General features: G+C 43.8%; 1 pseudogene; it reads right to left on the bottom strand.

Annotated features, from left to right (window-relative positions):
* Positions 1-8,047: 8,047 nt before the first annotated feature.
* Positions 8,048-9,983, bottom strand: LOC110311302 (small ribosomal subunit protein uS5 pseudogene; annotated as a pseudogene).
* Positions 9,984-12,434: the final 2,451 nt, after the last annotated feature.

The raw sequence follows: 12,434 nt of genomic DNA, 5'->3' as shown, positions 1-12,434 counted from the left end.
AATGGAGGTTTTATTCAAAAAATGGCTTCAGTTTGGTTCCTTTTTAGAGAGTTCAAAATAACAGTTGACGTCTCAGAGGCAATACTGTCAGGAACCCAGTCTCAGTGTTCTCGAATGGTGTGACCAGATGTTGTGCACCTCTGTTTCCCTGGTAACAACTGGAAGAGGGTTGCATCTTTGTGACTTGAACGTCTTGAATTGGCTACCTTCTCTTGGACTTGCTCTTACTCTCAGTGAAGTCAAGGTAGCATCTGGTGCTCTGTGGCAGAACCCAGGAGTCCTTTCTACCTTTCTTCTCTATTTGTTTTTTTCTTAGTGTCTTTTTACATGTCCAACCTTAGGCTAGTCATCTTCTGTTACTAGAACAAATGCCTGAGACCAGTTGTCTTATAAAAGGAAAAGGTGTGTGTGTGTGTGTGTGTGTGTGTGTGTGTCCTAGCTTTGGAGATCCCAGCCATTAATTAATTGGCCTCATTGTTTTGGGCCTGCGCTGAGCAGCACATCTGGCTAAAGTATGTGGTGGAGCAAGCCTGTTCCTCATGACTAAGAAATGCAAGAAAGGAGAGACAAGGTTCTCAGCATCTTCTCTGAGACCATACCCCGTGATGACATCCCATTAGCTCTGCCTCTTAAAGGTTCTGCCCCCTCTCAGTAGCACTTAGCTAGAGGCTGGACCTTTAGCACGTGGGCCTTAAAGTGACACTTCAGAGCCGGGCGTGGTGCCGCACGCCTTTAATCCCAGCACTTGGGAGGCAGAGGCAGGCGGATTTCTGAGTTCAAGGCCAGCCTGGTCTACAGAGTGAGTTCCAGGACAGCCAGGGCTACACAGAGAAACCCTGTCTTGAAAAACTAAAATAATTAAATAAATAAATAGATAGATAAATAAATAAATAAATAATAATAAAGTGACACCAGATCCAGAGTTCCTCCAGGACATTTGTTTCCCCTATTTCATTTCCTCCTTTGTAGTGTCCCAAAGCTGCCGTTGCCTGGCCTGTCACTCTCACCTCTATACATATCCAGACCCTGCAATCGGCAACACCACACAGTGGGCTAGGCCTTTTTATACCGATTGGCAATCAATAAACTGTCCCACAGATATGCTCATAGGCCAACCTGAGGTTTCCTGTCTGTGGTGATTTAAATGAAAATGGCCCCCATAGGCCCATAGGAAGTGGCACTATTAGGAAATGTGTTGTTGTATTTGGGGGGGAGGGGCTACTCTATTGGGTTCTATTATCTACCACCCTTCTGACCCTTACTCCACCCCAATCCCTTCCAACCCCCAACACTAGGTAGGAGAGAAAGGTTAAAAGGGAAAAGAGGCATAGACCTCTTTACTTCCTGCTGATTAGAGGTATCAGGGTCCTTGGGGGTAAATCCAATCTTCATTGTCAGGATATATCCAACTAGTAATCCAGGAATCCAGCAATCCAGCAATCCAGAAATCCAATAATCCAGCAATCCAGAAATCCAGAAATCCAGCAATCCAAAGAGATCCAGCAATAAAAAAAGCAGCAGCAGGTGGGGGCAGCAGCTGCCATGGGTATTCTGGTGGCTCTCCCATTTATCCCCTTTCCAGAGGCTCCAGACTTAAACTCTGTGTTGGCAAGGATCATTCCTCTGCTAGTACATGAGGCAATCATAATTAGCCACTGTGGACAAGCTGAAGCAGCTCCGTATCCCACACCTGGGATTAAAACAAAAACATATTAACATAGCATAAACAGTTTTTTTGGTTTTGAGGGTTTTTTTTTTTTTTTTTTTTTTTTTTTTTTTTTTTTTTGGTTTTTCTAGACAAGGTTTCTCTGTATAGCCCTGGCTGTCCTGGAACTCACTTTGTAGACCAGGCTGGTCTCTAACTCAGAAATCTGCCTGCCTCTGCCTCCTGAGTACTGGGATTAAAGGCGTGCACCATCACGCCCAGCCATAAATAGGTTTTTAAGGAAACCAAAATTCTCACTACAGAGTTTCAGTCTTCTTGGGGTAGGTGTGGTCTTGTTGGAGGAAGTACGTCACCAGCCCCGTGGGACTGAGGTTTCAGAAGCTCAAGCCAGGCCCAGTGTCACTCTCTTCCTGCTGTCAGCAGATTAAGATGTAGAACTCTCAGCTACCCATGGGGTCTCCAGCCACATGTCTGCCTGTGTCCCACCATGCTTCCTGCCACAATGACAATGGACTCTGAAATTGTAATCCAGCCCCAATTAAATGCTTTCCTTTAGAAGGGTTGTCTCAGTGTCTCTTCATAGCAATACAAATCCTAACTAAGATAGTATCCCAAGCATGTCAAGTTGACAACCAAAATTGGTCACCATAGCCACATCATTTCAAGCCCTGTTTGTGGCCTGACTCACTTCTCGTTTCCCCATTTTGAAGATGAGGAACTTGGGTAATTAAGTAATTAAGGAGAAGTTTGGATAGCTAGTATCTTAACTATTTTTCTATTGCCATTACAAAGCACCATGACTAAAGAAACTTTTAAAAGAAAGCAATTGATACGGGGCTTAGGGTTCCAGAAGTAAGTTAGAGTCCATGACTGTCATGGTGGGGAGCATAGTAACAAGCAGGCATTCATGGAGCTGAAGCTGTAGCTGAGAGAAATTACAGAGAGACACTGGAAATGGTGTGGGCTTTGCAACCTCAAAGCTCATCCTCAGTGACACACCTCCAACTTGGCCACGCCTCCTCATCCTTCCCAAATAGTTCTACCAACCGAGGGCCAAGCATTCAAATGTATGAGCCTATGGGAGACATTTCTCCTTCAGACCATCACAGCTAGTAAGCAATACAAATAGGCTCAGACATATGCAGCCTGGTTTGGGGATCCCCCGAAAGAGCTTGTGCCAAAGCCCATCAGGTGTCAAGACCAGCTGACACATTTTTTTTTTTTAGCACGTAGAGAAAATGTTTTGCTCTTAGGAAATGCTGCTAAAAATCTCCACTCATCGTTGCATGTAAGGTGAACAGTGCTGTAATAGAACTGACAGGAGACATTTCCTCTTCACCATTTAAAATTGTTAAGCTGGCATCTTTCAATATGAGCTGCTAAATATATTCTCTGACAGTGTGGATAAAAGGGCCATCTCTGTGACAGCTCCTGCCTCTCAGTCACAGTCCCTGACCGAAAATAACATTCATTTGAAAATCATGTGGCTGCCTAATATCATTTATACATTATTTAGATGTGAATGCTCCCCGGGCTTACAATTTTTCTACCCGTTTTAGGACTTATTAAAAACAACTTCCCATGACACACAGAAATGGATAACAATCAGGGAACACACTTTCCTATCGTCCTATTATTATTATTATTTTGAAATACAAATTCGTGCCTGGAAACAGCACCAGCAATGAACAGAAAGGGAATAGAAAAATGAAGAAGTCAGGGACTGGGAGAGAGAGCTGGAAATCTTAGCCAATTGTCTTGTTTCTCTGTTGATTGTTTCGGGTCCTCCCTGTCTTTTGTAGCTATAGACTAACAAATCAATGCTGAACCGTCCTCTCTAGACAAGTGTATTTAGTTACTTTGACATCAGTGAGACTAAAAACCCTGACAGAAGCAACTTAAAAGAGGAAGGACTTCTTTTGTTCATCTTTCAGAGGGTCCGGACTTCATGGTGGGAAAGGCGTGGCAGAGTAGTTCTTTGTTCGTTGTTTCAGTGAGTTGGGACTGTCATGGTGACAGTCAGAATAATTCAGTTCACATCGTAGTGGATAAGAAAGCAGAGCGCAAGAAACCGGGGATGTACCCGCGAGGCATACTTCATCCTGCTCCTAAAGTTTCCAGGACCTCTCAAAAGAACATGACTAGGGACTAACCAGTTGAATCTGGAGTCTATGATTATCGGTTGCCGCTCTGAGAAGCGTTTACATGGTTTGTCCATCATCTGTGCCCAGCCACGACCTTCCCTTCCTGTGTTTGGTCCCTGTTCACCCACGACCTTTCCTTCTGCTTGTAGCTTCTCTGCCTCTACTGTAAGGACTAGAAATGGCAGCTGGTCTGGCAGCTGGTTGGCTGTTTTCACCTTTTGGAGCATCTGGCTATGAAGCACCATGAGTCTTGCTAGAGATGAGGAGTCCGTAGACTTACTTATTCAGCATTTCTGCCTACTGCTGGTGGTGGACTTCCTCATCTGACACCTGCTCTTCCCAGTGTGTCATAACACACAGCAGATGGAAGAGCTATGAATACACAATTAATAGCAATGAAAACAACTTAACATCTATTAAGTGCTTTTCAGTAACACAAAATACAAATTATACTAGTTTATGCAAAAACTGAAATCTATCGAATCATTACTATACAGTCCAAGTATCTAGCTTCAGGTATAGCTTGATCTAGGTGATAAAAATGACACTATTTAGACCAACTGTTCTCAACCTGTGGGTCATGACCCCTTTTGGGGGTGTTGAACAACCCTTTCATAGAAGACACAGATATTTACATTACAATTCATAACAGTAGCAAAATTACAGTTCTGAGGTAGCAATGAAAATAATTTTATGGCTGGGGGTCACCACATAAGGAATTGTACTAAAGGGTCTCATTGTTAGAGGGTTGAGAACCACTGCTGAGGGAGTACCCTGTCTGATTCAATCTGTCAAATCTTTCTCTGATTTGTCACTTTGTCTGTCCCCTAATTAGGCATCACTTTCAAACATGGCTGCTTCCTTCTACAAACTAACTTTACCTTCATTGTTTGGGGTTAAAAGTGTGTACTAAAGGCATGTCTGTATTCCAGGTAAGAGCTTAAGAGTGTATCATTCCTGCCTGATCACACAAACCTAGAAGGTCTTTGGATGTGATCCCTTGCCAGAGCAGTCATGTAGCTGAATTAAAATTCCTCTACACTAACCCAAGTTCATTCCTGTTTTTCAAGGATTAAGCTAAATTCCACCTGTAACCTTAGCTACAAATTATTCTGTCCTGCTCTTCCAGGAAACTGCAGCCATGCCTTTGTTTCAGGAGGTTGCTATGACAACTCCTTATGCTTATGTTCTGCTTCTGTAACCCTGCTTATTTGCCTCCCAAATCCCCCGTTAGAAACACCTTACTCCTGAGCTATAAAAACCTTATCTTCCCCAGGTCAGGCCTGATCTCTTGAAACCTGTCTTAGGGGAAGTTCACAGGCATATTCATTAATAAAGCTTGCTTTAATTTGGCCATTTGGGTTGGTGGTCTTTTACTCACATCTGATAGGCTTAACATATGTCTTTTCTTTTTTCTTCAATGGCTAATCCTGCAGTGTCTTTCATAACTGAAGAACTCAGGCTCAACATGAGAGCTACTTCTACACTGATAATTACTGAAGCACTATTCAAAATAGCTAAGCTATGGAGTCAACCTAGTTGGATATCAGCAGAGGACTATATAAAAATGTGTATATATCTATATCTATCTATGTGTGGTGTCTGCCTGTGCTCCATGCACATGCAAGTGTAAGTCAAGAGAACACGTTGTGTAAGTCAGAGACTGTTTTCCCTCTCACTCAGAGACAGAATTTCCACTGTCTTGCCTCATAGCAAGCTCCTTTACCTACCAAGCCTTCTTGCCAGCGGACTTCATCAGTTGTTAAACGTGATAATTACACTTTTGGGGAGAACTTGGTCTTCCGGTTCCAAGTCCTTTCCATTTCACAACGTCACAGCATGAAGGAAGAAAAGGCCCTAGGAAAACAATTACCACACAGCTCTTCTCTGAATTCAGAAGAACGGCAGACAGCAGCAGGCCCAAAAAGATCCAAGGCCACCAACTGGAGATGATTAAGACAAAGGTTTCTGCAGGCAGTGGCCATGGATGAAGCCAGGAACAGAATCAGTAGCAGCTACACACTCTACTGGTAGGGACGTCTCTAGAAACCCTGAAATGAAATTTGAAAAGAAGTTACTGCTGACGTTAGAAGCCTCCTTTGTCGTGAGAATTTAGTTTCTAAGATAGTCTTGCTTTGTTTTGGCTTTTTATATTTTAATTATGTTTTGCTTTTTTGTTTTTAATTTTTTGTCTGCTTCTTGATTTTTTTGTTCTTGAGAGAGAGAGATAGAGAAAGAGAGAGAGAGAGGATAATAAGGCTGAATAGGTAGGGAGGTGGGGAGCATCTTGGAGGAATTGGGAGAAAGAAAAAAACCACGATCAGTATATTGTGTGAAACAAAACTTTTTAATTAAAAGAAAAGGCAGAAAGGAAAGCACAAGCTCTCAAACCTCAAATGGATTTTTAATGCTGTAATTCTATCATCTGCTGATGGGAGCAATACCGTTATACATCTGTAATCACTGTATGGCGCTAAAAACTTCTGGGGGGGGGGAACCTACCCTAAAACTCCAGGCAGTCTGTCATTTTATTGAGTCCCTTTTCTCATAGCTCAGGAAACTGGTCATCCTCATTGTCACCCTAAGAGTAAAAGACATTGCTCAGAATCAAAATGGATGCGCTGCAATCAGCCACGGGTTTCCTTGTCTTTTGGAGCACTTAGCTCGTGATAGATGCCCCATGCAGAGGCCTTTTATGGAAGATGTCTGACCTCAACTACAGGAAATGATTCTGCTCAGTCAGGGGTTGCCTCAGATGCTGGACCACTTTGCTCAAGGTCATACCCTTCCTGGGACAACCCCGATGTAGTGACAGATTCTAAAGGGGTCACAGAGGCTCAGCTTCACTGGCATGGTGGTGCAGGGCTGTAATATCAGCTAAGGCATTGGATTACACACTGAGATCTGTCTCAACAAACAATGAAAAATGGCATAATGTCTCCGTCTTTATTGTACATCTCTGGTGAGCCATTTTGCCGGTGAGCTTCTTAGAGATCAATGGAGGCTGCGGTTGGGCCCTGAATGCAGTGGCTTCTTTACCTAATTCAACTTCTGTGCCTTCTTTTCACTGGTATCTACCTCAAGGTCACTTCCTGATAAACTTAGTTCACGTTGCATTTCATGGAGTCTGGTCCTCAGGGAAGCTAACTGGCAAAGGATGTAACTGGGGCTGACATTTTAAAATGTCTTTAATTACATGGGATGAGGGCAAGTCAGTGACTTGGAATAGGTACCAGCTGTTCAAGCCACGTGTCTTTCACAGTCCAACTACCTGTGCCTCCTTGAAGGTCTCAACAACACCTTTGTAGACTCAAGCTTGTAGCCTTTGGACATTGTAGCTACCAACAGCCAGAAACTACATTAGAAAATCTTTCCTCCATAGAAGATTTTTGGCAAATCTTTTCTGTCTAAGTCAGTGATATGCCTCAATTAAAGTAAATTAATTCTCCATCCTTATCAACTATTTTCTTAAATTTTATCATCTGTCAGTGACTTAAATGCATTAGCATAAAGAAACTTCAATAAGAATGACTCTCATTTAATACAAAGCAATGCCCTAATATTTAAACATTTTTGTATAGTTATTCTATCTATCTATCTTTCTTTTTTTTAGCAGCTACTCCAATTTAATGACATAAAATGACAATAATCAGCCTGTTCTGACAGTGCATCCCTTTAACCCTAGTACTAGGGAGGCAGAGGTCATCAGATCTCTATCAGTTACAGGCTAGCTTGGTCTATATAATGGGTGTCAGGCCAGCCAGCCCTACAAAACAAGACCCCGCCTTAAGAGAGAGAGGGGATGGGGGGAGGAAGGAAGGAAGGAAGGAAGGAAGGAAGGAAGGAAGGAAGGAAGAAAGAAAGAAAGAAAGAAAGAAAGAAAGAAAGAAAGAAAGGAAGGAAGGAAGGAAGGAAGGAAGAAAGAAAAATAATCACTGATTACTGTCATGTCTCAAGATTCTGGGAATTAACTACTATCACCATGAGCACAGTATGTCAGAAACAGATATATATGTCTGTGTCTTTCCACAATGTCAGAATTTATTGAGTGACAAAAAAATTCACAAGCTGGATCAGTTTCATTGGCTGTATTCCACCAGCTAAACCCGATTTCACTTGATGGCATGGCTGTCTGTAGTCCTGGCTTCTTTCAATTTGCTTTATTTTTCTTGTATAAAAACCCTTGTGTGGTAGCCACAGCAGAGCCTGGGTCTTCTGAACAGGCTGGTGTGGGTTTTCACAGATGGTCGGTGAATTCCTGAGAAGGAGACTTGGTGAACAGTCTCTTTCCAAAGGTCAGGTAGCTGTAAGTCTTGGGGGTGGCATCAAAGGTGTCCTTGGCAAAGTTGCCCAGGGTGGCAGTGCAGCCCCTGGCTATTGTGTGGCTGTCATCTATACTGGCCATCATCAGTAGCTTCTTGGGCACAGAATCAGAGACGATGCCAGTGCCTCTGGGAGCAGGGATGAGAACACATACCTACAGAGCCACAGCAGCCTGTCACCTTGCATGGAACAGTGTGGGGCTTGCCAATCTTGTTCCCCCAGTAGCCAGAGACGATGGGAAGCTTGGCCAAGATGATGGCCCCTCGGATGGCAGTGACAATCTCCTTGGAGCTCTTAACACCAAGGCCATTGTGACCATTGTAGCCCCCAACAGCACTAATGCCTTGAACCTGTTCCTCTGGCCAGCCCAAGTCTGCTTCTGTACCGGAAGGATCTTTAGAACCTTGTCCTTAAGGGATCCACCCAGGAGAATGTCAGCAATCTCGGATTCCTTAATGGGCAGGGAGAATAGGTAGATCTCCTCCAAGGACTTGATCCTCATGTCCTTAACCTGGTGGACCAGCTTGGTGACAGGGATCCACTCCTTATCTTCACTTTACTTCCACAACCCTCCCCCCTCGATCACGGCCATGGCCCCTTAGACCACTACCAAATCCTACAACTTTAATTTTTTTTTAAGATTTATTTATTTTTTTATATGAGTGCATTGTAGTTGTCTTCAGACACACACTAGAAGAGTGCGTTGGATCCCGTTACAGATGGTTGTGAACCACCATGTGGTTGCTGGGAATTGAACTCAGGATCTCTTAACTGCTGAGCCAACTCTACAGCCCCCAATTTTAATTTAAAAAAATTTTTATTATTTTTTTTTGTTTGGGTTTTTTTTTTTAAGATTTATTTATTTATTATATGTAAGTACACTGTAGCTGTCTTCAGACACTCCAGAAGAGGGCGCCAGATCTCGTTACGGATGGTTGTTAGCCACCATGTGGTTGCTGGGATTTGAACTCTGGACCTTTGGAAGAGCAGTCGGGTGCTCTTACCCACTGAGCCATCTCACCAGCCCAAATTTTTATTTTTAATGATGGTTTTTAAACGTTTTAACCTCTCTTGTAGCCTATCAGTCATCAGAGGCAATGGGAAAGAAAGGGTATGGGGGAAGTGGACCTGTTTAGAACTCCCATCAGGTTGTCTGGAAATGGCCAGTTCAGTTCACAGGGCAGCAGCTCCATTCACTCGGACATGCGTTACAGGTGCAGCCCAGTATGGTAAAATCTGGTTAGTAACAGCAGTGTCACGACCTAGAAGAGACAGCCCGGCCTCAGGCTCAGCTTGAGTCAGCAGGAGGAACCAGCAGGAACACCAGGAGAAGTTCTCAGCTGTGCCTCTCTCAGGGAAGGGAAGATCAGCAAAGACGGGAGACCCACAAGCATTGCACAGCTAGCTGTACCAGCAAGCCAAGCTCTGTCTCCACCACTCCGTGGAGTCCTATTTATACCCTCCAAACATCACGTGTCCTCCACATGCCTTGTCTCCCTGCACGAGTCTTGCCTCAGCACATAAATAAAATCAGCTGGAGTCCTAGGAGTCCCGACAAATGGAGCTCAATTGCTTAATGTAAGGCAGACCAATGCATGCATGTTGTTAGCAAAGAATCTTTTTATCACGTGTCCTTCCACATGTCTGCTTCAGCTAAACATTGCTTTATGAATCTTTCTTAGTCTTTCACCTATGTCCACACTTTAGCTAAACATTTCTTCATGTGTTTGACCCAGCAAAATACCATCCAACCAACTTTCCACCTCTGAATCCTTTGTGGCACCCTGCTGCAGCCTCTGAATCCTGGGTCCAGGTCCCCCAGGGCCTCCAGCTGCACCAGAGTCACCCATCATTTGTTGTTTTCCAAAGAAGCAGCTCACTATTCTCAACCTTAATTACTAGTGTTAACTCTGAGATCACACATTACTTTACACAATCATGTATAGTTTACAGAATGGCTACAAAGTGATTAAAGAAGCTACAGTTCCAAGAGGGCTTACAGCAGGCAGAGGCAGGGAGTTTATAAGGCTGCAAAGAGAACCACTGTAGTTAGTTAGACAAGGCATTAACAAATACCTGTATAACCCAGTCAGAAGTGGTTCAAGGCCGAGGCAAGCTGAGCTGAGATACAGGACTGAATCCAGTCCCGTGGCGGTGTGGGCTGTGCCAAGCAAGGGGACCAACTAGACCTTGGATGCCATTTGTTGATTCCATGAGGTATGCACTAGAGCGGAAGTTACAGGAAGCTGTGAACTGACAGTAAGCTGCCAGGTGGGTGCTGCTAACTGAACCCAGTCCTCTGGAAGAGCAGCCAGTGCCTTCAACCACTGAGCCAGCTCTTTAGACCCACACCTTTGTGTTTGTTTGTTATGTTTGTGGGTGTTTTGCTTGCTGTGTGTCTGTGCACTGCATGCATGCTGTTGCTAACAAAGGCCAGAAGAGGGCAAGGTTACCCTGGAATTGGAGCCACCAATTAATTAATTAATTTCTCTCTCTCTCTCTCTTCTTTCTTTCTTCCTTCCTTCCTTCCTTCCTTTCTTTCTTTCTTTCTTTCTTTCTTTCTTTCTTTCTTTTTTTTTAAGCTCCCTGATTCATGATTGTCTTTGTTCTGTCACCCTAAAAACCTCATAAATGGTTACCACACCAGAACATAGTATTTGGAGTAATCTAAATCTATGTTTCTAGGCCATGGTCAGTCATATTTGGCTCCAGAATAAACTATCTCTCATTCTCTTTGCAGTGCGAGCTGTATTGTGTGGATGAAAGCATTCCCTGAAATCTGCATGCAAAAACTTTGAGTTACACACACACACACATACACACTCGCGCACACACACACATATGTGTATATATACATGTATATTTAATTTTATTGGATATTTTCTTTATTTACATTTCTAATGTTTTCCCCTTTTCAGGTCTCCCCTTCAGAAATCCCCCTATCCTATCCCCGCTCCACCTGCCTCTATGAGGGTGTTCCCCCAGAACTCCCATCTTCCTACCCTGGCATTCCCCTACACTGGGGCATTGAACACTCTCAGGCCCAAGGGCCTCTCCTCCCACTGATGTCCAACAAAGCCATCCTCTGCCACATATGTGGCCAGCACCATGGGTTCCTCCATGTGTACTCTTTGGTTGGTAGTCCAGTCCCCAAGAGCTCCTGGGGGCTGGCCTGTTGACACTGTTGCTTCCTCCATGGGACTGCAGACCCCCTCAGCTCCTTCAGTATCTTCTCCAACTCCTCCATTGGGGACCCCCACGCTCAGTCCAATGGTTGATTGCAAGCATCCACCTCTGAATTTGTCAGGCTCTGGCAGAGCCTCTCAGGAGACAGCCTTATCAGGCTTCCATCAGCAGGCTCTTCCTGGCGTCCACAATAGCGTTCCGTTCGGGTTTGGTGGCTCTATGTGGGATGGATCCCCAGGTGGGGCAGTCTCTGGATGGCCTTTCCTTCAGTCTCTGCTCCACCCTTTGTCTCCATATTTCCTCCTGTATCTTGTTATACACATATGTTTTAAAAACCGAGTTTTTGTTTTCATTTTTCTCAGAGTCCCGCTTTTTTTGTACAGCTAGGTGGTAGTGCAGACCGGGATTCACCTCATAGGTCAGCCCTGCTGTGAGTCAAGCGTGTCCTGCTGAGTGACAGGGATCGACAGGGATAGAAAGGAGGAGCCAAAGGCAAAAGGTACAGTGTGAGTATGTTTTTAAATAAGGAAGTGATAAAACTGATATTTAAAGGTGACTAAATATGGAAGGCAAAAGAAATGATAAAAACAGTTAAATGTATTAAAAACAATGGTGAGATGTATTAAATGTATTAAAAAAATGGTGAGATGGCTCAGCAGTTCAGAGCACTGACTGCCCTTCTAAAGGTCCTGAGTTCAAATCCCAGCAACCACATGGTGGCTCACAACTATCGGTAATGAAATCTGACGCCCTCGTCTGGTGTGTCTGAAGACAGCTATAGTGTACTTACATATAATAATAAATAAAATCTTAAAAAAAAAAAAAAACAACCGAGGAGGCAAAGGAATAAAATATAAGTCACAATAAAAGTTGTATTACATTTATTTATTATCTGTGTTGTGTGCGTAGGTACCACAGTGAATATGAGGGGGATCAGAAGACAATTGGCAGAGCTTAGAGTGGGCTCAGGGGTCAGGCTTGGCAGCGTGCACCTTTACCCACTAAGGTGTCTCCCCTGCTCAAGAGGACACAATCTAAACACAAGGGGAAAATTAAAAACTAAACATTCATTCATTCCAGCACTATTGCCGCAAGTATGACATTGCATCAGGCAC

The sequence above is a fragment of the Mus caroli genome, unplaced genomic scaffold (genome assembly GCF_978045245.1).
Source record: "Mus caroli unplaced genomic scaffold, Mus_caroli_1 scaffold_17, whole genome shotgun sequence".
NCBI lineage: Eukaryota > Metazoa > Chordata > Mammalia > Rodentia > Muridae > Mus > Mus caroli.
The sequence above is the reverse complement of the archived record's forward strand: the minus strand, read 5'-3'. Positions and strand labels throughout refer to the sequence as shown.